This window comes from Heterodontus francisci, chromosome 6 (genome assembly GCF_036365525.1).
Source record: "Heterodontus francisci isolate sHetFra1 chromosome 6, sHetFra1.hap1, whole genome shotgun sequence".
In the NCBI taxonomy this organism is placed as follows: domain Eukaryota; kingdom Metazoa; phylum Chordata; class Chondrichthyes; order Heterodontiformes; family Heterodontidae; genus Heterodontus; species Heterodontus francisci.
Window position 1 is genome coordinate 79,673,111 of NC_090376.1, and position 22,864 is coordinate 79,695,974.

Genomic DNA, 22,864 nt, shown 5'->3' on the forward strand with positions numbered 1-22,864 from the left:
CAAAAAGTCATTGGTAATCTGGGTATAACCCAACTAAAGTCATCAGCCTACCACCCACAATCACAAGGGGCTTTGGAGTGGTAACACTGATCCTAAAAACACTGAAATAAAAACAAGAAATGCCGGAACTACTCAGCAGGTCTGGCAGCATCTGTGGAGAGAGAAGCAGAGTTAATGTTTCAGGTCAGTGACCCTTCATCAGAACTGGCAAATATTAGAAATGTAAAAGGTTTTAAGCAAGTAAAGCTGGGGTGGGGCAGAGATAACAAAGGAGGTGTTGATAGGACAAGGTCACAGAGAAGACACTGATCAGGGCATATTGCTATGAGTACACCCATGACTGGGACAAAGGGCTGGGATTTTCTCTGATTGCTATCAGGGACTCCTGAATGAGTCCACTGGCTTTAGTCCCTTTGAATTAGTTTATGGACACGAGGTGAGAGGTCCTCTAAAACTGATCAAGGAGAGGTTTTTGGGACACAGGGACAAATCTTCCCTGTTAGACTACATCTCCATGTTCCGAGAACGGCTCACGAGAGCCTGTGCAGGGTCTCAGGAACACCTAAAAACCTCCCACACAACTATGAAAAGGCAGGCGGATAAACATGCCAAGGCTAGAACATTTCAGATCTATGTGTTAGTGCTATTACCAATACAAGGAGAACCATTGAAAGCCTGGTTCAGTTGTCCGTACAGAGTAATAAAGAGACTTAGCAAGGTGAATTATATAATTGACACCCCGGGCAGGATTTTACAAGCCCTCCGACATTGGGAGTTGTGGCGGGGGGGCCCGGAAAATTCTTCCAGGAGAGGCCTGCCACGACACCTGATGCCGGGAAGGCCCCGCCGCATTTTACTGGCGGCAGTGAGGCCTCGGTGTGGCCCCCCCTACCACTCAGCAGCGGGACTTTCATTTACATATTGAAATCAATTTAAATATATGCAAATTAACTTCACTTGACCCGATGGCCATCCCACATCTCTGTTTGGAGATCTGAGGCATGACACTGGTGGGGAGGGGAGAGGAGTGAAATTTTCAGGTCGGCTGCGTTGTGGTGGTGGCTGGGGGGGTGGGGGGGTTAGTGGTGGAGTGGGGGAGCGGTGAAAACTGTTCCGATTGGTCGTGGGGATGGTGGGAAGGGGTTGAGGGTCAAAGGTGCTGAAGTTGGGGGGTGAAAGTTCAGCATGGTAAAAGGTTTTTTTTGGGTGGGCACAGGTCATTTTATGTATTGTTCACTCAGTGGGAGGGGTGGATTTGGGAGAGGGGTTTCAAAGTTTAATTAAAATTTCATTTCCATGTTTATTGCAGTGGGACCTTTAAAAATTAAAATTACTAGTAAGGGCTTGAAGCCCTTTAAAAATGGTGCCATCGCCTGTGGAGTGGGGACCGAGGACTAGGGACGCAGCGCCAGCCCGCTTTACGTCATTGAGTGTGGGCGCTTTGCCCACCTCCATGCTAATGAGCTGCCGCGCATAATATAACGGGGGCTCAGCGACAGGCGTTCTGCACGGGCGTTCCACCATCTTCAGAGAGTGCCGCTGCGATTGGTGGTGCGCTCGTAAAATTCAGTGCCCCAGATTTTTGGAAAAATCAAAGGCTGTGCCACATCAATATGTTAAAATGGTATCACAGCGAGGAAGGGGACAAACAAGCACAGACTGACTACTGCTGGTAAAGTGGAGGCAGTAGTGAAAAAGGGTAAAATAGAGGGTGTGTGATGGCATTTGTTGTGGAGATTGGGACTATGCGAGGATAAAGCCAAATTGTGGGATTAGTTGGACTTTATGAAAGGGGAAGGAGGTAATGCATCCTCAACATGAAGGCAGCTGCTGTGAAGATCTGAATGACTGTTCCATGACGGGATAGTTTTGCATGTGTTGCAGACATGTCCAATTTGAAAATATAAATCATACAAAGCAGCCCTTCACTACTTGGTGCATCCTCACTCCTGCACTAATTCAAGTTCTGTTCATGTGTTAATCTGGGTGTCCCATTGTCTGTGTGAATGTTGGGTTTAAAAAAAAAGGCTTCCCTCCAAGATGCAGTAGCCTGTCAACACTCGCCATTTGACTGTGTAATTGAAGGCAACTGGTGCAACCAAGAATTGGCACCTTCAGGAGAAGAGGACATTGGGGCAGTTGAAACTGAGAACATGTTGAGCAGTTTTTTGAAGCTGAGGATAGTTGCTTTGTATGTTGTTTCATTGGGTACAGGAGTTTGAGTCTTGTCAGTGGGTGCTCAGTGTATGTTTCTCCATCACAGCATTATGTGAGGAACATGGTGATTGTGATTGTCATTTTATGCCCCACTGAGGTGTGTTTCAGTGAGAAGTCTGTGTGGGACAGTACATGAATATGAACATATGAATTAGGAGCAGCAGTAGGCCACTCAGCCTGTGGAGTGGGTCTGCAATTCAACAAGATCATGACTGATCAGATTGTAATCTCAACTCCACATTCCCGCCTACCTCGGATAACCTGTCACCCCTTGGTTATCAAGAATCTATCTCCTTCTGCCTTAAAAAATTTTTAAGACTCTGCTTCCACTGCCTTTTGAGGAAGAGTGTTCCAAAGACACTCGACCTTGTGACAGAAAAAATTTCTCCTCATCTCTGTCTTAAATGGGTGATCTTTTATTTTTAAACAGTGACTCCTAGTTGTAGATTCTCCCACAAGGGGAAACATCCTTTCCACATCCATCCTGTCAAGACTCCTCAGGATCTTAAATGTTTCAATCAAGTCACCTCTTACTCTTCTAAACTCCAGCGGGTACAAGCCTAGCCTGTCCAACTTTTCTTCATAAGACAACCCGCCCATTCCAGGTATTGTGTAGAGTCTTGGCCCATTCAAAAAATCATGAATTTAGAGAATATTTAAACTCATCTATCAGGTTTTTCCAGTTCCCAGCAGAATGGTGTTTCATAACTTCGCTCTCTCTTTTTAAATCAGCTTCCCCTCGACTTTTTAAAAAAACAGGAAGTGTTTACTTCTCCTTCCTGTGTTGCAGCCCCTGGTGGAAAGGAAGTGGTTGAGATCCTTTGCCCCTTGCTTTGCATTTGCAGTGTAGCAGAGTTCTGCAACTACAGTTCCTCACTGAGATCAGTGATTAAAAGTTAGAGTAGAATGCTCATAAAACAGATCATTTGGTTTTGTTTTTGTGCTGGTGCTGTCAATAAAATTGTAGCTCTGCCTGAGCAGATTAAACCCATTCTGCAGTGAGTGCTGTTACCAGCTGTAGTGCAGAATTAGTTGGTACTTCCCCCACCTGTTCCTTCCAAACTTCACCTTTTCTTAGTTGCCAGGAAATTGTTGTATATGCCTTGACTGTCCTCAGAACCTCACCCCTCCTGCATAGGCAGTGAGTCCCAACAGGAAATCTGACCATGGAGTACAATTTCAAACCCTGTCCTTTCCCACCTTGGGTGATTTTGTGTATTGAGCCATCAGCTCACAAACTGCATTAAGTTTTTGACAAGGCAACCGATCTCTAGCTTCTTCATTTCGATTCTGTCGGTGATGAATTGCTATGAGTCATTTGCATTTTCAGATTGCTAAATCTGCCGCCTTTGCCTTTTCATATAGGGTTAAACAAAACTGCTTTGTGGCCAGTAACCCATATCTAACATTTCTATCATTGTGCAGTTGAATGTTTCAAATTTTTTTTTCTGTTGGCATTAAAAAAGACCTGTGTGGAGTTTGCAAGTTCTCCCTGTGTCTGCGTGGGTTTTCTCCGGGTGCTCCGGTTTCCTCCCACAGCCAAAAGACTTGCAGGTTGGTTGGTAAATTGGCCATTATAAATTGCCACTAGTATAGGTAGGTGGTAGGGAAATATAGGGACAGGTGGGGATGTTTGGTAGGAATGTGGGATTAGTGTAGGATTAGAATAAATGGGTGGTTGATGGTCGGCACAGACTTGGTGGGCCGAAGGGCCTGTTTCAGTGCTGTATCTCTAAATAAATAAAATAAATAAATAAGGTCTGTCAGGCAGTCAGGAAAGAGGAGGGGGAAAACGACAGTAAGGATGAGTTCGAGGGAGGCTGGGAGGATTCCCAAATCGAACCCCCTACCGTCCAGTTAGGTAACACTGAAATGTTAGGGAAATTAGATACCATACTCTCCTATTTAAAGGCAGAACAGACAGGAGACCTAACAAGGCTGCTCACAGCATTTAAAAGGGATCTGCAGGGAAAAATCAGGGTGCATAATCCTAACCCTACACCACGTGGATGTAGGAGAGACCCCTCCAATAAAACAAAATCCCTATCACCTAGGTTCCAGGAAACTGACCCAAGTTCGGGAGGAAATTCAGTATATGCTGGAGCACAAGCTGACTGAGCCCAGTCAGAGCGGTTGGAGTTCCCCAGTTGTGCTGGTCTCCAAACTCGATGGCTCAACAAGGCTCTGCATTGATTAGAGAAAGATTAATGCAGTTACGAAAGCTGATTCCTGAGCAATTTCATGCCTGGAAGACTGTATATATACAGTAGGAAACGCTATCCACATAACTAAAATAGATTTGTTAAAAGGGTACTGCAGGTTCCCTTAACCAACCCAGCTAAAGGGATCTCAGCTTTTGTCAATCCAGATGGCTTATTCCAGTGCTAGGTGATGCCCTTTGGATTAAGAAATTCCCCAGCCGCCTTCCAAAGGCTGATGAACCAGATAGTGGCTGGCCTGCCCAACTGTGTAGTGTACCCGGATGATCTGTTAGTGTACAGTGACACCTGGGGGGACCACCTGGACCAGTTAGAAGCCTTCTTCTGAAGGTTACAGTGGCTGACCTTGTGGTAAATCTTGCAAAGAGTGAGTTTGCATAAGCTCAAGTAACCTACATAGGGCATATTGTGGGTCAAGGGAGAGTGTTACCCAAAGAAGCAAAGGTACAGGCGCTGATAGATTTTCCCGCCCCCACGACCAAACAAGAAATAATACGATTTTTGGGGATGTGTGGGTTGTACTGCAAGTTTGTCCCAGCACTATAGCCGCCCCATTGACAGACTTATTACAAAAAAAAACCAAAGGTTGTGTCGTCAGGGAGGTGCCAAACAGCCTTCGAGAGGCTGAAAGCCATCTTAATCAACGAACCGGTTCTGGCAGCTCCAAACTTTAACAAACCATTTAAAGTGGCAGTGGATGCTAGTGACCTAGGAGTAGGTGCCATCCTGCTCCAAGATGATGAGATAAGCATTGAGAGACCAGTTGGGTATTTCTCCAAAAAAAAATTTATCAAAGGAGATACTCTACTGTGGAGAAGGAAGCCCTGGGACTGTTGCTGGCTCTCAAAAATTTTGAAGTATATGTCCAAAATGGATATAGAGACTGTAGCTTATACCGAACATAATCCTTTGACCTTTGTAGAGAAATTCAAAACCCATAATGTAAGGCTTTTTCATTGGAGCTTGCTTCTGCAACCTTACCACCTAAAGATTATCCACATTGCAGGGAAAAACAATGTGATAGCTGATGCTTTATCTAGGGTTTAGCTCAACACGTAACCATCCTGGATACAAAAAAAACAGAACCAGAGTACGCCTATGACAGTGAGACTGATGAGTGTGTGTGTACAGTTTCTTTTTAATTTGTGACCTCATAATGAAATGTTCCTGTCGTCACATTTCATTTCACATGATGGGGAGGTGTCACACCAACTTGCTTTGTTGAATGATAATTTTCTTTAATCCACTGACTAGAGATTTGAATTTATATTTGTTGAAGAAATTTACAAAACAAATAAAAAAGATGACTTTGCTAGCAGCCTAAGATGGCCACTTAATTTGCAACACTGTATCTTACATTACAGGGCCTGTGAGGAGGGAGATGAAATGTATGCTCATTTCCCAGCAAGAATCAAGACCCAGGAAGTTTAAGGGAACAGTTTGTTCTCTTTCTTTTAGCAAGAAGAAGTATTGCTAACTACTATGCTTGAATCAGAGTGACAGTCATGTGACCAGCCCCTCCTCATCTGTGGTTTTAAGCTTGTGTTTCTCTACAGCAGAGGAGAAGCTTCTGGACTCTGACACATGCAGACCCAAGTAGGGGTCTCTCTCTCTCTCGCTCTCCATTCTAGCTTGCGATCTTCAAATCCTGCTTGTTGACTGACCACCTTTGCATACTCCGGCTACAGTCAGAAACACCATTGGAGGAAATCATCTGCATGGCTATCTCCAAGTGAGTCACTGAACCAGTCATCTACCTCTTCAAATTAAAAGTCTCAGGACCACCGAATTTAGCTAGAAGCCAGCCAAATCATGAAACACCACAGACTGTATACCCCTTTTTTCTGTGGACTCTAATTCAACCAATCTACCTTTCCCCACTCTGTAACCAATTTGTGTGTGTGTGTGTAAGTTGGCACATAGTTTATTATTTTGAGGTATTGAGGTATACAAAATTATGAGGGGCATTGATAGGATAGATAGGAAGAAACTTTTTTCCCTTAGCAGAGGGGGCATAGATTTAAGGTAAGGGGCAGGAAGTTTAGAGGAGATTTGAGAGAAAAAAAATTCACCCAGAGGGTGGTTGGAATCTGGAACACACTGCCTGAAGGGATGGTAGAGGCATGAACCCTTACAACATTGAAGAAGTATTTCGATGAGCACTTGAAACACCATAGCATACAAGGCTATGGGCCAAGTGCTGGAAAATGGGATTAGAATAGATAGGTGCTTGATGGCCGGCATGGACACAATGGACCGAAGGACCTGTTTCTGTGCTGTATAACTCTATGACCTTTATTTTCATCAGTTTGGTTTAGGTACAATAAAGTTAACCTCTCTTTTTTAACTCAAGAAAACCTGTCCGACTGATTACATATTTGCTATGATCATAAGAAGAACCAAACACCTACTGAATTGGCCAGTACATCCACTTTAAAAAAGAATTAAACCTGTTGTGGTTAAACAAGGAGAGAGAAAAGAGGGAAGCCTTTCGAACCCTCCTCACTTGAGCATAACAGTATCCTTCCAGAGCACTGCCAAAGACATATCTGGGATTTCACAAATGGATAAGAAAGGTGACTGATTGTTTGCCAGGGCTGGCAATTTTGTCAATGTCATCTGTGATGATGCCAGTCAGCAGTGCAGGCACATTCTCTGGCTGGCTTCCCATAAGCGCAGGATATCATCAAATGCACACATGTGGCACTCCATGTATCCCCAGAGGTTTAGCTGCTGTGGAACCATAAGAAAAGGTTCATGCAGGTGTGCATCAAATTCCTGGGGAGCTGTCATGATGCTTTCATCCTACGGAGATCCAATCTCCCTCACCTCTTTAGATCTGCAAGCAGAATTAAGAGGTGGCTGCTCGGTGACAAACTTTCGACAAACTTAGCTGATGACATCCATGAGAAAACCAGCTAATGAAGCCCAAGAGTGTTACAATGAAAGCCAAATGACAACCAGATGTTTCATTAAGCAAGTGATCGACATTCTCAAGTTGCTTTGCAGGTGCCCGGACAGACCTGAGGTGCCCTTTAGTGCTCGTCAGCCAGGGTCTCCAGGATGATCATGGGGTGTTGCACTCTGCACAACATAGTGCAGCAATGAGGACTGGAGCTGCAGAAGGAACAAGGCATGGAGCACACATCGTCTGCAGATGAAACTGAGGAGCAACAGGAGGAAGAGCAAGATGGCGACCCTAATGCAGCATCAGCTCCTCATACTGCTGCCTGGAATTCCAGGGATTCCTTATCGCAGTAAGGTTTAGTTAGTTACCACCACTCAACCCATGTAACAACCACATCGAATGGCCAATCTCAGTCCAAGCCACACCCACCTATCCTATTGGCACAAAGCAGGCAGAGAATTATATGATCATATAATAGTACAGCACAGAAGGAGGCTATTCTGTCTATCAATCCTGTGTCTGCTCTTTCAAAGAACAATCCAGTTACTTACACTCCCTGGCTCTTTCCCCATATCCTTGCAATTTTTTTCTCCTTCAAGTATTTATCTAATTCCCTTTTGAAAGCATCTACTGAAACTGTTTCCACCAACTTATCAAACATTGCATTCCAAATCCTAACCACTTGTTGTGTAAAGAAAAGTTTTTCCTCATGGCCCCTCTGGTTCTTTTACCAATCACCTTAAATCTGTACCCTTTGGTTCTAGACCCTTCAGCAACTGGAAAAAGTTTATTTTATTTACTAGCAAAGTACTGTAGATGCTGGAAATCTGAAATAAAAACAAGAAATGCTGGAAATACTCAGCAGGTCTGGCAGCATCTGTGCAGAGAGAAGCGGAGTTAATGTTTCAGGTCACTGACCTTTCATCAGAACCTCTTAGGCTTCTCTGCTCTAAGGAGAACAATCCTCACCTTCTCCAATCTATCCAGATAACTGTAATCCTTCATCCCTGGAACCATTCTAGTAAATCTCTTCTGTACCCTCTCCAAAGTCTTCACATCCTCCCTAAAGCAAAGTGGCCAGGATTTTATATAAGTTTAGCATAAGTTCCTGGCTTTTGCACCCTATGCCTCTATTTATAAATCGCAGGATCCCATGTGCCTTATTAACTGTTTTGATCACCAGTCCTGCCACTTACAAAAGATTTGTGGACAAAAAACCCAAGTCGCTTTGTTCTTGCACCTTCTAACATTGTATCATTTAGCTTAGTATGTCTTTCCTCATTCTCCTACCAAAATGTATCCCCTCACATATTTCTGTTTTGAATTTCCTCTGCCATTCCACCAGCCTGCCTATGTCCTCCTGAAGTCTAATACTAACTTCCTCACTGCTGTTTTGTGTCATTTGCAAATGTCAACATTGTGTCCTGCATCCCCAAATCCAAGTCATTAATTTATATCAAAAACTGCTTTCTATCCCTGAGCCAATTACGTATCTATGCTGCCAATGCCCCTTTTATCCCACGGGCTTCAATATTTCTAACAGGTACTTTATCAAACGCCTTTTGAAAGTCCATGTACACAACATCAACTGTACTGCCCTCATCCACCCTCTCTTTTGCCTCATCACAAAACTCAATCAAGTTAGCCAAACACTATTTTCCCTTAACAAATCCATGTTGGCTCTCTTTTGTGAGTCCATGCTTGTCCAAGTGCCTGTTAATTTTCCACCAAATTTATTGTTTCTAGAAGCTACCCCATCACTGACATTAAACTGAATGGCCTGTATTTGCCAGGTTTATCCTTCTTCCCTTTGTTGAACAAAAGTATATTATTTGCAATCCTCCACTCTTTGAGCATAAACCGTTAATCTAAGGAAGACTGGAAGATTGTGGTCATCACCTCCACAATTTCATCCTTATTTCCCTCAGCAGCCTAGGATGCATCCCATCTTGCTAACAACCAACCACCCCATTGCGCATCCCTCCCATTGGGCCCCATCAATTCATATCTTCCCATTCATCAACAAACAACTGAAAAGGCGAATTGCCACCCAACAACCAGGAATGTGCAACAGGGGAGAGTAGAGCAAAATAATAAATTTTGTGATCCTACTTGTCATGCAGGCCCCCACCTGCCAAGAATGAGGCACATTAATTTTGCCACATGAACATTAAACTTCAAATTGTTGCTGGGAAGAAAAGAGGGCCTATTACAGGAAATTGCCAGGCCCCTAGTCGGAAAGACATTGTTGCATACTAGCAGACAGTGTTGGTACAAAGGAACCAGTCCCTGCTCCCAATATACAAAAGATGTAGTCAGACCATTTTGGTCACATGACTAACTGGCTGTTGTAGAGTTTTGAACTGAGTTTTAAATTAGCCACAGAGAATTTGAACAAAGTAGAAAGATCCTGGCTCCTGGATTGTGAATATCTCTCTCCTGTCTGCTCTCATCTTTTTCTCAGCAGCTTTGGAATCCATTGAAGACACATGAACCCCAAGAGAGAAAAGTGTCCTACAGTGAACAAGGTTTAAGAAGAATACTGGGCACAAAGACCTACAAGCAAGAAATACATAGAAAAGGACTCTACAGTGAGCTCGAAGCAAGTAATATCAGATATTGCCTCAAACCTCTCCACTTTATTTTCTTCTCTTTTCTGTCTCTATTTGTCTCCAAGCCACACACCGTCCTGACTTGAAACTATATCGCCATTCCTTCACTGTTGCTGGGTCAAAATCCTGGAACTCCCTTCCTAATAGCACTGTGGGTGTCCCAACCCCACATGGACTGCAGCGGTTCAAGAAGGCAGCACACCACCACCTTCTCAAGGGCAATTAGGGATGGGCAATAAATGCTGGCATAGCCAGCGACACCCACATCCCATGAATGAATAAAAAAAATGTGCGTATCACATCTGCATGCTAGCATGTATCCGTAGGCGTTAACCAAATTAGAATTTAAGTTTTAATAAATTTCACTTTTCTTCTTTAAACCTAAGAAAGTCTTTTTGTGCTCATTTCTTTGCCTTATAATTGGAAAGTGGTGAACAAGGATTCACCAAGGGGGAGCTCAAAATATGGTGTGTTTAAGACACCTTTCTCACCTGGTCGTAACACTACTAAATAACATAAACTTAACAGAACATTTTCTCAAACACTTATGTGCATACTCTTCTGCAACTACAAAGCTTTACTCTTACTTTTTCTACCTCTCCTACATGGTGCAAATTATGTTTTGAACAGAGATAGTCATGTTAATTATGTTTAATCATATGCAGGTGGAGGGTGTTAATTCGGGACTTTCTTGAGTATATCAGGAGACACTTAATGAAACTGAGTGAAGGTTTGAGTGAGGAGTTGCATGTTTGTAATCTGTGTACTTTGCAAAATTAATGCAAGTCTGAGTAAAGATTGACTCCAGCATAATCCTTCAACAACACGCTTTCTGGAGTATAACAAGTCAGGCTGCTCAGATCCCTGCTTTGAATGCTAAGATGATTTTGGCCAGCATCCTGAGTTTTTGGAGCCCATGATGGCCCTGCCAAAGACTGCTCCAACTGCACTGTGCAGGGGCAGACTCAGCCATTAGAAGATGAGGCGGCACGTTGGGTACTGACTGAGAAAGAATCAATGGTGAAAGATGGAAGCAGTTTGAAAGGAGTCCCTACTTCTATCCCTACTTCTATGTCCCCTTTTGCCATCATCCCTCCCATAGCCCAGCTGCTCTTCAATCCTACAACTCTGCTGGTGAGCAGCTTGGTGCAAATCAGTGACATGCTGAAAGATCAAGGTTAATGTGTCTCTCATTCTATTTAAGACACCAGTCATGTTGGCATCCAGAGCCTGCATAGTCATGATCAAGGCCCGCATGGACTCATTTTATTGTCGCGATTGATGTCCCACAGAGTTGGCCACTCTATCCCTGGAAGAAGACATGCTCAAATGCCCTGTGACATCAACACACTGATGCTTGAGATGGACCCTCCATCCTCTTTGCAACTGGGGACAGTGTGCTTGGAAGGCCTATAAGTGCATGGCAGAGGTTTTGCTGCTGCTCAATGATTATCCTTTTCATCCACTGCCCCAAGGTGTAGGGTCTGTATCTAGATGAGGAGAGCTTGGAGAGTGCTATGCCCTCTAATGCAGACTCTCCACGGCTGTCACCACCTCCACTGTCTCCTCCTACTCATATGAACTGTGAGTCACCAAGGGAAACCCCAACTATCTGTACCAAAGTGTGACTATCTGAGCTGGTGCATAGTAAGCATGGGTCCTGTGACCGTGCACCCTCAGAAGGAGACAGCCCCTCTGAGGATTCATTGTCCATGAGATCCACCAACTGCTGCTGCATGTGTGAAGGCCCTGGTGGAGAGAAAAGATTATAAATTTGGAAACAATAGAAAGAGAATGATGGTTGTGCTTGCAAGGTAAGTAGATGTGAGAAAGCAAGGAACTTATGGTAAATCTTCATAAATCACTCATCCAGGGTAGTGTCCAGTTCTAGGCACCATTCTTTAGGAAGGATGTCAAGGTTTTGGAGAGGGTGCATAAGAGATTTACCAGAATAGTACCAGGGATGAAGGACTTCAGTTATATGGAGAGACTAGAGAATCTGGGATTGTTCTCCTTATCGCAGAGATGGTTAAGGGCAGATTTAATGGAGGTGTTCAAAAATGTGAGCACCTATCTATTAGAAAGGGAGAAACTATTTCCACTGACCAGAGTTGGTAACCACAGGACACAGACATCAGGCAATTAGACAAAAATTCAAGGGGGAAATGGAACTTTTTGTTTTAGCACAGCGAGTTGTTCTGAGCTCGAATACAATTCGAGAAGGTGGTGGAAGCAGATTCAATAGTAACTTAACAGTAACTTTCAAAAGGAAATTGGATAAAACGTGAAAAGGAGAAATTTGCAGAGCCATGAGGGACGAGGACAGGAGTGGGACTAATTTGATAGCCCTGTCAAAAAGCCAGCACAGAAACAGTAGGCCTAATGGCAGGGTATGATTCTGCAGGGTATAATTCTACAACAAGGCTGTGTTGGCTGAAAGATCTGCCAACAATGCTGAAGCAGAATGGTGGGATGGAGGAGATCTTACAGAGTATTCTAGACTCTGAAGAGTAGAGGTTTGGAGCTGGTATATATGGCTTCAGGAAGTATTAGAGGTAGGGTGCAGCACAGCTGTGCAATGATTTGTAGATGAGAACAAGGATTTTGAAGTCAGTGCATTGGGAAATGAGAAACCAGTTGAGAGAGTCGGGAGCAAGAATTGGAAGTTAGGAACAGGAGTAGGCTATTCAGACCATTGAGACTGTTCGGCCATTCTATTAGCTCATGGTTGATCTGTATCTGAACTTCATTTACCCGCCTTTTCTCCCTATCCCTTGATACCTTTACCTAACAAAAACCTATCCTGAAAATTTCAGCTGAACCAGCATCCACTGCCTTTTGGAGGAGAGTGTTCCCGATTTCAATACTTGGTGCTCCCTGACAGTATATGTTTCTGTGTTGAGGTTTATCTGCAACTTTTGTGGGTCAAATGTATTTTAACCAAATTCTGGCAAGTTTGAGTTCTTCCTCTTAGAATTTTCTATCTTTGGCCTACTTGTCTCGAGAGCCAATGGGTAAGCGCCTGGAGGTGGTCAGTGGTTTGTGAAGTAGCGCCTGGACTGGCTATAAAGGCCAATTCTAGAGTGACAGACTGTTCCACAGGTGCTGCAGATAAAATTGGTTGACAGGGCTGTTACGCAGTTGGCTCTCTCCTTGCGCCTCTGACTTTTTTCCTGCCAACTGCCAAGTCTCTTCGACGCGCCACGCTTTAGCCCCGCCTTTATGGTTGCCCGCCAGCTATGGCGATCGCTGGCAACTGACTCCCACGACTTGTGATCAATGTCACAGGACTTCATGTCGCATTTGCAGACGTCTTTAAAGCGAGACAAGGACGGCCGGTGGGTCTGATACCAGTGATGAGCTCGCTGCACAATGTGTCCTTGGGGATCCTGCCATCTTCCATGCGGCTCACATGGCCAAGCCATCTCAAGCGCCGCTGGCTTAGTAGGGTGTATATGCTGGGGATGTTGGCCGCCACGAGGACTTCAGTGTTGGAGATACGGTCCTGCCACCTGATGCCAAGGATTCTCCGGAGGCAGCGAAGATGGACTGAATTGAGGCGTCGCTCTTGGCTGACGTACGTTGTCCGGGCCTCGCTGATGTAGAGCAAGGTACTGAGGACATAGGCTTGATACACTTGGACTTTTGTGTTCTGTGTCAGTGCGCCATTTTCCCACACTCTCTTGGCCAGTCTGGACATAGCAGTGGAAGCCTTTCCCATGTGCTTGTTGATTTCTGCATCGAGAGACAGGTGACTGGTGATAGTTGAGCCTAGGTAGGTGAACTCTTGAACCACTTCCAGAGTGTGGTCGCCGATGTTTATGGATGGGGCATTTCTGACGTCCTGTCCCATGATGTTCGTTTTCTTGAGGCTGATGATTAGGCCAAATTCGGTGCAGGCAGCCGCAAACCTGTTGATGAGTCTCTGCAGACAGTCTTCAGTGTGAGATGTTAATGCAGCATCGTCAGCAAAGAGCAGTTCCCTGATGAGGACTTTCCGTACTTTGGACTTTGCTCTTAGACGGGCAAGGTTGAACAACCTGCCACCTAATCTTGTGTGGAGGAAAATTCCTTCTTCTGAAGACTTGAACGCATGTGAGAGCAGCAGGGAGAAGAAGATCCCAAACAGTGTAGGTACGAGAACACAGCTCTGTTTCACGCCACTCAGGATAGGAAAGGGGTCTGATGAGGCGCCGCCATGCTGAATTGTGCCTTTCATATTGTCATGGAATGAGGTGATGATACTTAGTAGCTTTGGTGGGCATCCAATCTTTTCTAGTAGTCTGCTGACAAGGTCAAAGGCTTTGGTGAGATCAATGAAAGCAACGTAGAGGGGTATCTGTTGTTCACGGCATTTCTCCTGTAGCTCTCGACGGGAGAATAGCATGTCAATGGTGGATCTCTCTGCTCGACAGCCACACTGTGCCTCAGGGTAGACACGCTCAGCCAGCTTCTGGAGCCTGTTTAAAGTGACTCGAGCGAAGACTTTCCCCATTATGCTGAGCAGGGAGATTCCACGGTAGTTGTTGCAGTCACCGCAGTCACCCTTGTTCTTATAGAGGGTGATGATATTGGCATTGCGCATGTCCTGTGGTACTGCTCCCTCGTCCCAGCACAGGCAAAGCAGTTCATACAGTGCTGAAAGTATAGCAGGCTTGGCACTCTTGATGATTTCAGGGGTAATGCCGTCCTTCCCAGGGACATTTCCGCTGGCTGGAGAATCAATGGCATCACTGAGTTCCGATTTTGTTGGCTGTACGTCCAGCTCATCCATGACTGGCAGAGACTGGGCTGCATTGAGGGCGGTCTCAGTGACAACATTTTCCCTGGAGTCCAGTTCTAGGTAGTGTTCCACCCAGCGGTCCATTTGCTTGCGTTGGTCAGTGATTGTGTCCCCTGATTTAGATTCCTCTTAGAATAAGGGTGGAGAAACTGATCATTTTTCGCGAGTTCAAGGGCCATTGTCTGATTTGAGCATGTAAACTAGGCCAACAATTTAGTACAGTACTGAGGGAGTGCTGCATTGCCAGAGGTACTGTTTTTCAAATGAAACATTAAACCGAGGCCATATATCCCAGTTCAGATTGGTGTAAAAGATCCTATGGCACTATTCAAAGAAGAACAGGAAATTCCCCTGGTGTCTTAGCCAACATTTACTCTCAACCATGACCACCAAAAATGTTTATTATTGAATTACAATTTGTGGATCTTTCAATGCGCAAGTTGTCTGCCGACAAAACATCAGTGGTTAAGCCACAAAAGTAAGTTGTCGGCTTTGAAGTGCTTTGAGATGCCCTGAGGACTGGCTATATAGGTGCAAGTTCTTTATTTTGCTATTTTTCCTTTACTCCCGATGAAACTAAAGTTCTAGGATTTCCTACCTGACATCAGTGGCAATCTTAGAAGCACTTAATTGGCTGTAAAGCACTTTAGTATGTCCTGAGGTTGTGAAAGGCTCTATAAAAATGCATACAGGAGGGCAGGTAACACTGTGGCCCTGTAGACCATGAGCTTGGTGCCAGGTTTGAGGTCTTTGTCGTCAAACACTCTTTTCCTCAGACGACCAAAGGCTGCGCTGGCACACTGGAGGCGATGCAGAGTTTCATTGTCGATGTTTGCCCTTGCTGAGAGGAGGCTCTGAAGGTATGGGAAGTGATCCACATTGTCCAGTGGTTCGCCGTGGATCTTGATAGTTGGGGAGCAGTGTTGTGATGGGGGTAGGGGTGGTGGGGGCGAAAGAGTGGTAGAGGACCTTTGTCTTCCGGATGTTTAGCTTAGGGCTCATTCTTTCATACACTTCAGTGAATGCATCAATGAGGGTTTGAAGCTCGGCCTCTGAGTGTGTGCATATGCAAGCGTTGTCAGCATACTGCAGCTCGATGACAGAGGTTGGAGTAGCCTTGATTCTGGACTGGAGGTGGCGTGAGTTAAATAGTTTCCTACTTGTCCTGTAGAGTAGATCTACTCCGGCAGGGAGCTTCAAGGAGATGAGGTGGAATGTTGCGGCGAGGAAGATGGAAAAAGCATTGAAGTGATTAAACGGCCTTGCTTGACCCCAGTTTGCACTCGAAATGGGTCAGTGGCAGATCTGTTGGCAAGGATTACAGCTTGCATGTTGTCATGCAGCAGGCAGAGGATGGTGATGAATTTCTCCGGGCAGCCAAATTTGAGGAGGATTTTTCATAATCCCTCCTGGTTGATAGAGTCAAAGGCCTTTCTGAGGTCAAAGAAGGCCAAGGTTGCTGCTGGTAACTACATTTTTCTTGGAGTTGTCTTGCTGGAAAGATCATGTCCACTGTGTCTCTTGATGGACGGAATCCACATTGTGATTCCGGTAAGAGCTCTTCAGCCACGGGGAGGAGGCAGTTGAGAAGGACTCTTGCGGTGACCTTCCCTGTGGCGGACAGCAGGGATACGCCTCTGTAGTTACCTCAGTTGGTCTTGTCACCTTTTTTGAAGATGGTCTAGATTATGGTGTCTCGGAGATCCCTTGGCATGCTCTCCTCCTTCCAGTTGAGGGAGATGAGACCATGTATTTGTGTCAAGAGTGCCTCTCTGCCATATTTTAGAATTTCGCTCAAAGCCCAAGACCTGCCCTCCTGTATGCATCGGAAATATGGACACTGTACAGCAGACATCTCAAAACCCTGGAGAGATATCACCAGCAGTGCCTCTGCAAGATCCTGCAAATTCAGTGACAGGACAGGCACTCCAATATCAGTGTCCTCTCTCAGGCCAACATCCCCAGTATCAAGACACTGGTCATGGCTAGTTAGTTATGCTGGGTGGGCCACATTATCCGCCTGTCTGACACAAGACTCCCAAAACAAGCTTTCTACTCTGAGCTCCGTCACAGCAAGAGGCTACCAGGAAGGCAGAGGAAATGCTACAAGGATGTCCTGAAAGCATCCCTGAAAAAATGTGACATCTCCACTGATACGTGGGAATCTCTTGCCTGAGACTGCCCAAAATGGAGAAGAAGCATTCACGAAGGTGCCAGCCAGTTCGAATAACGTCAACATGCCCAGGCAGCGACCAAGTGCAAACAGCAGAAGGAGTGTTCGGAAATTCAAGCATCCCATTCATTCACCTCACCAAACACCACCTGCCCCACCTGTGGCAGAGTATGCAGATCCAGAATTGGACTATTCAGTCACCCAAGGACCCATAACCCTGGAGTGGAAGAAAGTCATCCTCATTCCCAAGGGACTGCCTAAGAAGGATAAAAATGCAAATTCTTTCTTTCCCTTTTACGTTGTGGAATTTCCTTTGCATTATGCAGTGTAACATAGCCATGCATGTGCCATATAACAGTTTTCTTGTATTTTAGCACAATTAATTTTCAGTAATGGTACCACGCTGAGATCAACTAAAATCTCGTAAGTATAAATAACCTAATGTTATACAGAACTCTATTATGACACATTATTACTGCTGTTCAGTTTCATAGTACTATTACAAAAACAAAATACTGTGAATGCTGGAAATCTGAAATAAAAGCATAAAATCCTGGAAACTCTCAGCAGGTAAGACAGCAACTGGGGTCAAATTTTAAATCCTGAAAGGTTGGGAAAAAGGCTGTTACATCGCAAGCATGCTCCGCCAAACATTTGCCAGCGGGAACTAAGATAAGATACCAGCTGCAATAAGAGCTCATAAAATGAGACAATGACAAGTTTAAATACACACCTGAAGTGCGGCACAAACTCACCTCTGTTAATTTGGGAAATTTTAACCACCAACAGCGGATGAGTTGTGAGTGAATGCGGAGTGAAAATTTGCGATTTTTAGAGCTGAGGCGTAAGTCTGCCCCAAATCGCCCACTTCCTGATTCAATGATAATGCATTTGGATGCCGGAGAGAAATCGACACGCTGAAGTCAAGGATTTAATATTTAACAATTTGGTGCAGGCTGACATTTAGTGGTGCAATTAACATCCTTAGGCGACGCTAATGAGCTCTTTTTAAATTGTTTCTAGCTTGGCTCCAAATTTAACTTGAGCGGCATGGGTTGCCTGAGGCTCAGGAAACTAACCAGGGAAACGGAGGTGAGTTTGTGCCGCAGTTCAGGTGTGTATTTCTGAATGAAAGCTCTCTTATTGCAGCTGAACTGCATAGTTCCCTCTGCCAAATGTTTGGCAGAGCATGCTTGCGTTGAAACAGCCTTTTTTCCAACCTTTGAGAATTTCAAATACCAGATCAGGATGAGAGGCATGTTGGATATCAGAAGAGGAAGACCATCACCATCTATGGCACTGATGACATGCTGTGGTGGTATCAGCAAGTGCACAGCAGCGAGTTGCACAGGGAGAGGTGCACAGGAAAGGGGCAGAGGTGACAGGAGGCACTAACTATGTCACAGGGTTTACAGACAGAGGCTCAGCATTCATTAGAACATTAGAACATTACAGCGCAGTACAGGCCCTTCGGCCCTCGATGTTGCGCCGACCTGTGAAACCATCTGACCTACACTATTCCATTTTCATCCATATGTCTATCAAATGACCACTTAAATGCCCTTAAAGTTGGCGAGTCTACTACTGTTGCAGGCAGGGCGTTCCACGCCCCTACTACTCTCTGAGTAAAGAAACTACCTCTAACATCTGTCCTATATCTATCACCCCTCAACTTAAAGCTATGTCCCCTCGTGTTTGCCATCACCATCCGAGGAAAAAGACTCTCACTATTCACCCTATCTAACCCTCTGATTATCTTATATGTCTCTATTAAGTCACCTCTCCTCCTCCTTCTCTCCAACGAAAACAACCTCAAGTCCCTCAGCCTTTCCTCGTAAGACCTTCCCTCCATACCAGGCAACATCCTAGTAAATCTCCTCTGCACCCTTTCCAAAGCTTCCACATCCTTCCTATAATGCGGTGACCAGAACTGCACGCAATACTCCAGGTGCGGCCTCACCAGAGTTTTGTACAGCTGCAGCATGACCTCATGGCTCCGAAACTTGATCCCCCTACTAATAAAAGCTAACACACCATGTGCCTTCTTAACAGCCCTATTAACCTGGGTAGCAACTTTCAGGGATTTATGTACCTGGACACCAAGATCTCTCTGCTCATCTACACTACCAAGAATCTTCCCATTAGCCCAGTACTCGGCATTCCTGTTACTCCCTCCAAAGTGAATCACCTCACACTTTTCCGCATTACACTCCATTTGCCATCTCTCAGCCCAGCTCTACAGCCTATCTATGTCCCTCTGTACCCTACAACATCCTTCGGCACTATCCACAACTCCACCGACCTTCGTGTCATCCGCAAATTTACTAACCCACCCTTCTACACCCTCATCCAGGCCATTTATAAAAATGACAGACAGCAGTGGCCCCAAAACAGATCCTTGCGGTACACAACTAGTAACTAAACTCCAGGATGAACATTTGCCATCAACCACCACCCTCTGTCTTCTTTCAGCTAGCCAATTTCTGATCCAAAGCTCTAAATCACCTTCAACCCCATACTTCCATATTTTCTGCAATAGCCTACCGTGGGGAACCTTATCAAACGCCTTACTGAAATCCATATACACCACATCCACTGCTTTACCCTCATCCACCTGTTTGGTCACCTTCTCGAAAAACTCAATAAGGTTTGTGAGGCATGACCTACCTTTCACAAAACCGTGCTGACTATCGCTAATGAACTTATTCTTTTCAAGATGATTATAAATCCTATCTCTTATAACCTTTTCCAACATTTTACCCACAACCGAAGTAAGGCTCACAGGTCTATAATTACCAGGGCTGTCTCTACTCCCCTTCTTGAACAAGGGGACAACATTTGCTATCCTCCAGTCTTCCGGCACTATTCCTGTCGACAATGACGACATAAAGATCAAGGACAAAGGCTCTGCAATCTCCTTCCTGGCTTCCCAGAGAATCCTAGGATAAATCCCATCTGGCCCAGGGGACTTATCTATTTTCACACTTTCCAAAATTGCTAACACCTCCTCCTTGTGAACCTCAATCCCATCTAGCCTAGTAGTCTGAATCTCAGTATTCTCCTCGACAACATTTTCTTTCTCTACTGTAAATACTGACGAAAAATATTCATTTAACGCTTCCCCTATCTCCTCTGATTCCACACACAACTTCCCACTACTATCCTTGATTGGCCCTAATCTAACTCTAGTCATTCTTTTATTCCTGATATACCTATAGAAAGCCTTAGGGTTTTCCTTGATCCTATCCGCCAATGACTTCTCGTGTCCTCTCCTTGCTCTTCTTAGCTCTCCCTTTAGATCCTTCCTGGCTAGCTTGTAACTCTCAAGCGCCCTAACTGAGCCTTCACGTCTCATCCTAACATAAGCCTTCTTCTTCCTCTTGACAAGCGCTTCAACTTCTTTAGTAAACCACGGCTCCCTCGCTTGACAACTTCCTCCCTGCCTGACAGGTACATACTTATCAAGGACACGGAGTAGCTGCTCCTTGAATAAGCTCCACATTTTGATTGTGCCCATCCCCTGCAGTTTCCTTCCCCATCCTACGCATCTTAAATCTTGCCTAATCGCATCATAATTTCCTTTCCCCCAGCTATAATTCTTGCCCTGCGGTATATACCTGTCCCTGCCCATCGCTAAGGTAAACCTAACCGAATTGTGATCACTATCACCAAAGTGCTCACCTACATCTAAATCTAACACCTGGCCGGGTTCATTACCCAGTACCAAATCCAATGTGGCATCGCCCCTGGTTGGCCTGTCTACATACTGTGTCAGAACACCCTCCTGCACACACTGGACAAAAACTGACCCATCTAAAGTACTCGAACTATAGTATTTCCAGTCAATATTTGGAAAGTTAAAGTCCCCCATAACAACTACCCTGTTACTCTCGCTCCTGTCGAGAATCATCTTCGCTATCCTTTCCTCTACATCTCTGGAACTATTCGGAGGTCTATAGAAAACTCCCAACAGGGTGACCTCTCCTCTCTTGTTTCTAACCTCAGCCCATACTACCTCAGTAGACGAGTCCTCAAACGTCCTTTCTGCCGCTGTAATACTCTCCTTGATTAACAATGCCACACCCCCCCCTCTTTTGCCATCTTCTCTGTTCTTACTGAAACATCTAAATCCCGGAACCTGCAATATCCATTCCTGCCCCTGCTCTACCCATGTCTCCGAAATGGCCACAACATCGAGATCCCAGGTACCAACCCATGCTGCAAGCTCACCCACCTTATTCCGGATGCTCCTGGCGTTGAAGTAGACACACTTTAAACCAAGTTCTTGCTTGCCAGTGCCCTCTTGCGTCCTTGTAACCTTATCCCTGACCTCACTACTTTCAACATCCTGTACACTGGAACTACAATTTAGGCTCCCATTCCCCTGCTGAATTAGTTTAAACCCCCCCCCCCACCGAAGAGCACTAGCAAATCTCCCCCCCCCCAGGATATTGGTACCCCTCTGGTTCAGGTGAAGACCATCATGTTTGTAGAGGTCCCACCTACCCCAGAAAGAGCCCCAATTATCCAGGAAACCAAAACCCTCCCTGCTACACCATCCTTGCAGCCACGTGTTCAACTCCTCTCTCTCCCTATTCCTCGATTCGCTAGCACGTGGCACGGGCAACAACCCAGAGATAACAACTCTGTTTGTTCTCGCTCTAAGCTTCCACCCTAGCTCCCTGAATTTCTGCCTTAAATCCCCATCTCTCTTCCTACCTATGTCGTTGGTGCCTATGTGGACCACGACTTGGGGCTGCTCCCCCTCCCCCTTAAGGATCCCAAAAACACGATCCGAGACATCACGAACCCTGGCACCTGGGAGGCAACACACCAACCGTGAGTCTCTCTCGTTCCCACAGAAACTCCCATCTGTTCCCCTAACTATGGAGTCCTCAATGACTAATGCTTTGCTCCTCTTCCCCCTTCCCTTCTGAGCAACAGGGACAGACTCTGTGCCAGAGACCTGTACCCCATTGCTTACCCCTGGTAAGTCGTCCCCCACAACAGTATCCAAAACGGTATACCTGTTGTTGAGGGAAACGGCCACAGGGGATCCCTGCACTGCCTGCTGGTTCCCTCTCCTTCCCCTGATGGTAACCCATCTACCTACTTCTTTTACCTGAGGTGTGACTACCTCCCCATAACTCCTCTCAATAACCCCCTCCGCCTCCCGAATGATCCGAAGTTCATCCAGCTCCAGCTCCAGTTCCCTAACGCGGTTCTCGAGGAGCTGGAGTTGGGTGCACTTCCCGCAGATGCAGTCAGCAGGGACACTCTTGGCGACCCTTACCTCCCACATTCTGCAGGAGGAACTTACAACTGCCTTAACCTCCATTCCCACTATTCTAAATTCCCAACAAATCTACTGAAAAACCAAAAAAAAAAGTCAAAACTTGTTAGCTTAGCAATCCGACGGACAGAACTTTTTAAATAAAAAGCTTACCTTATCAACACACCAGAGTCCTTTTTTTTGGTTAGAGGAGGAGGGTGGGTGGGAGACACTACATGTGTAGTGTCTCGGGTACAGCCACCGCCCAAATATATAGTTTTTACTTACCCAGCAGTCCCCTGGTCCTCCGAAAACAAAAGGGAATTAACTTTAACTTACACTGAAACTGACCTCTCAGCTGCAAGTTCGCTCCGCACCTCCGCTTCTGTCAAAGCTGCTGCAACAAAAGAAAGTGATTTTAAACCGCCCAAATATATAGTTTTTACTTACCCAGCAGTCCCCTGGTCCTCCGAAAACAAAAGGGAATTAACTTTAACTTACACTGAAACTGACCTCTCAGCTGCAAGTTCGCTCCGCACCTCCGCTTCTGTCAAAGCTGCTGCAACAAAAGAAAGTGATTTTAAACCGCCCAAATATATAGTTTTTACTTACCCAGCAGTCCCCTGGTCCTCCGAAAACAAAAGGGAATTAACTTTAACTTACACTGAAACTGACCTCTC

General features: G+C 45.3%; 1 long non-coding RNA gene across 1 annotated transcript in view; it reads right to left on the minus strand.

Annotated features, from left to right (window-relative positions):
• Window positions 1-22,584, minus strand: part of LOC137370983 (uncharacterized) — a 35,839-nt gene extending 13,255 nt beyond the window's left edge. Inside the window, exon 1 of the long non-coding RNA XR_010975154.1 lies at window positions 22,536-22,584. This is a non-coding gene — a long non-coding RNA (uncharacterized lncRNA). The remainder of the gene's footprint in view (window positions 1-22,535) is intronic.
• Window positions 22,585-22,864: the final 280 nt, after the last annotated feature.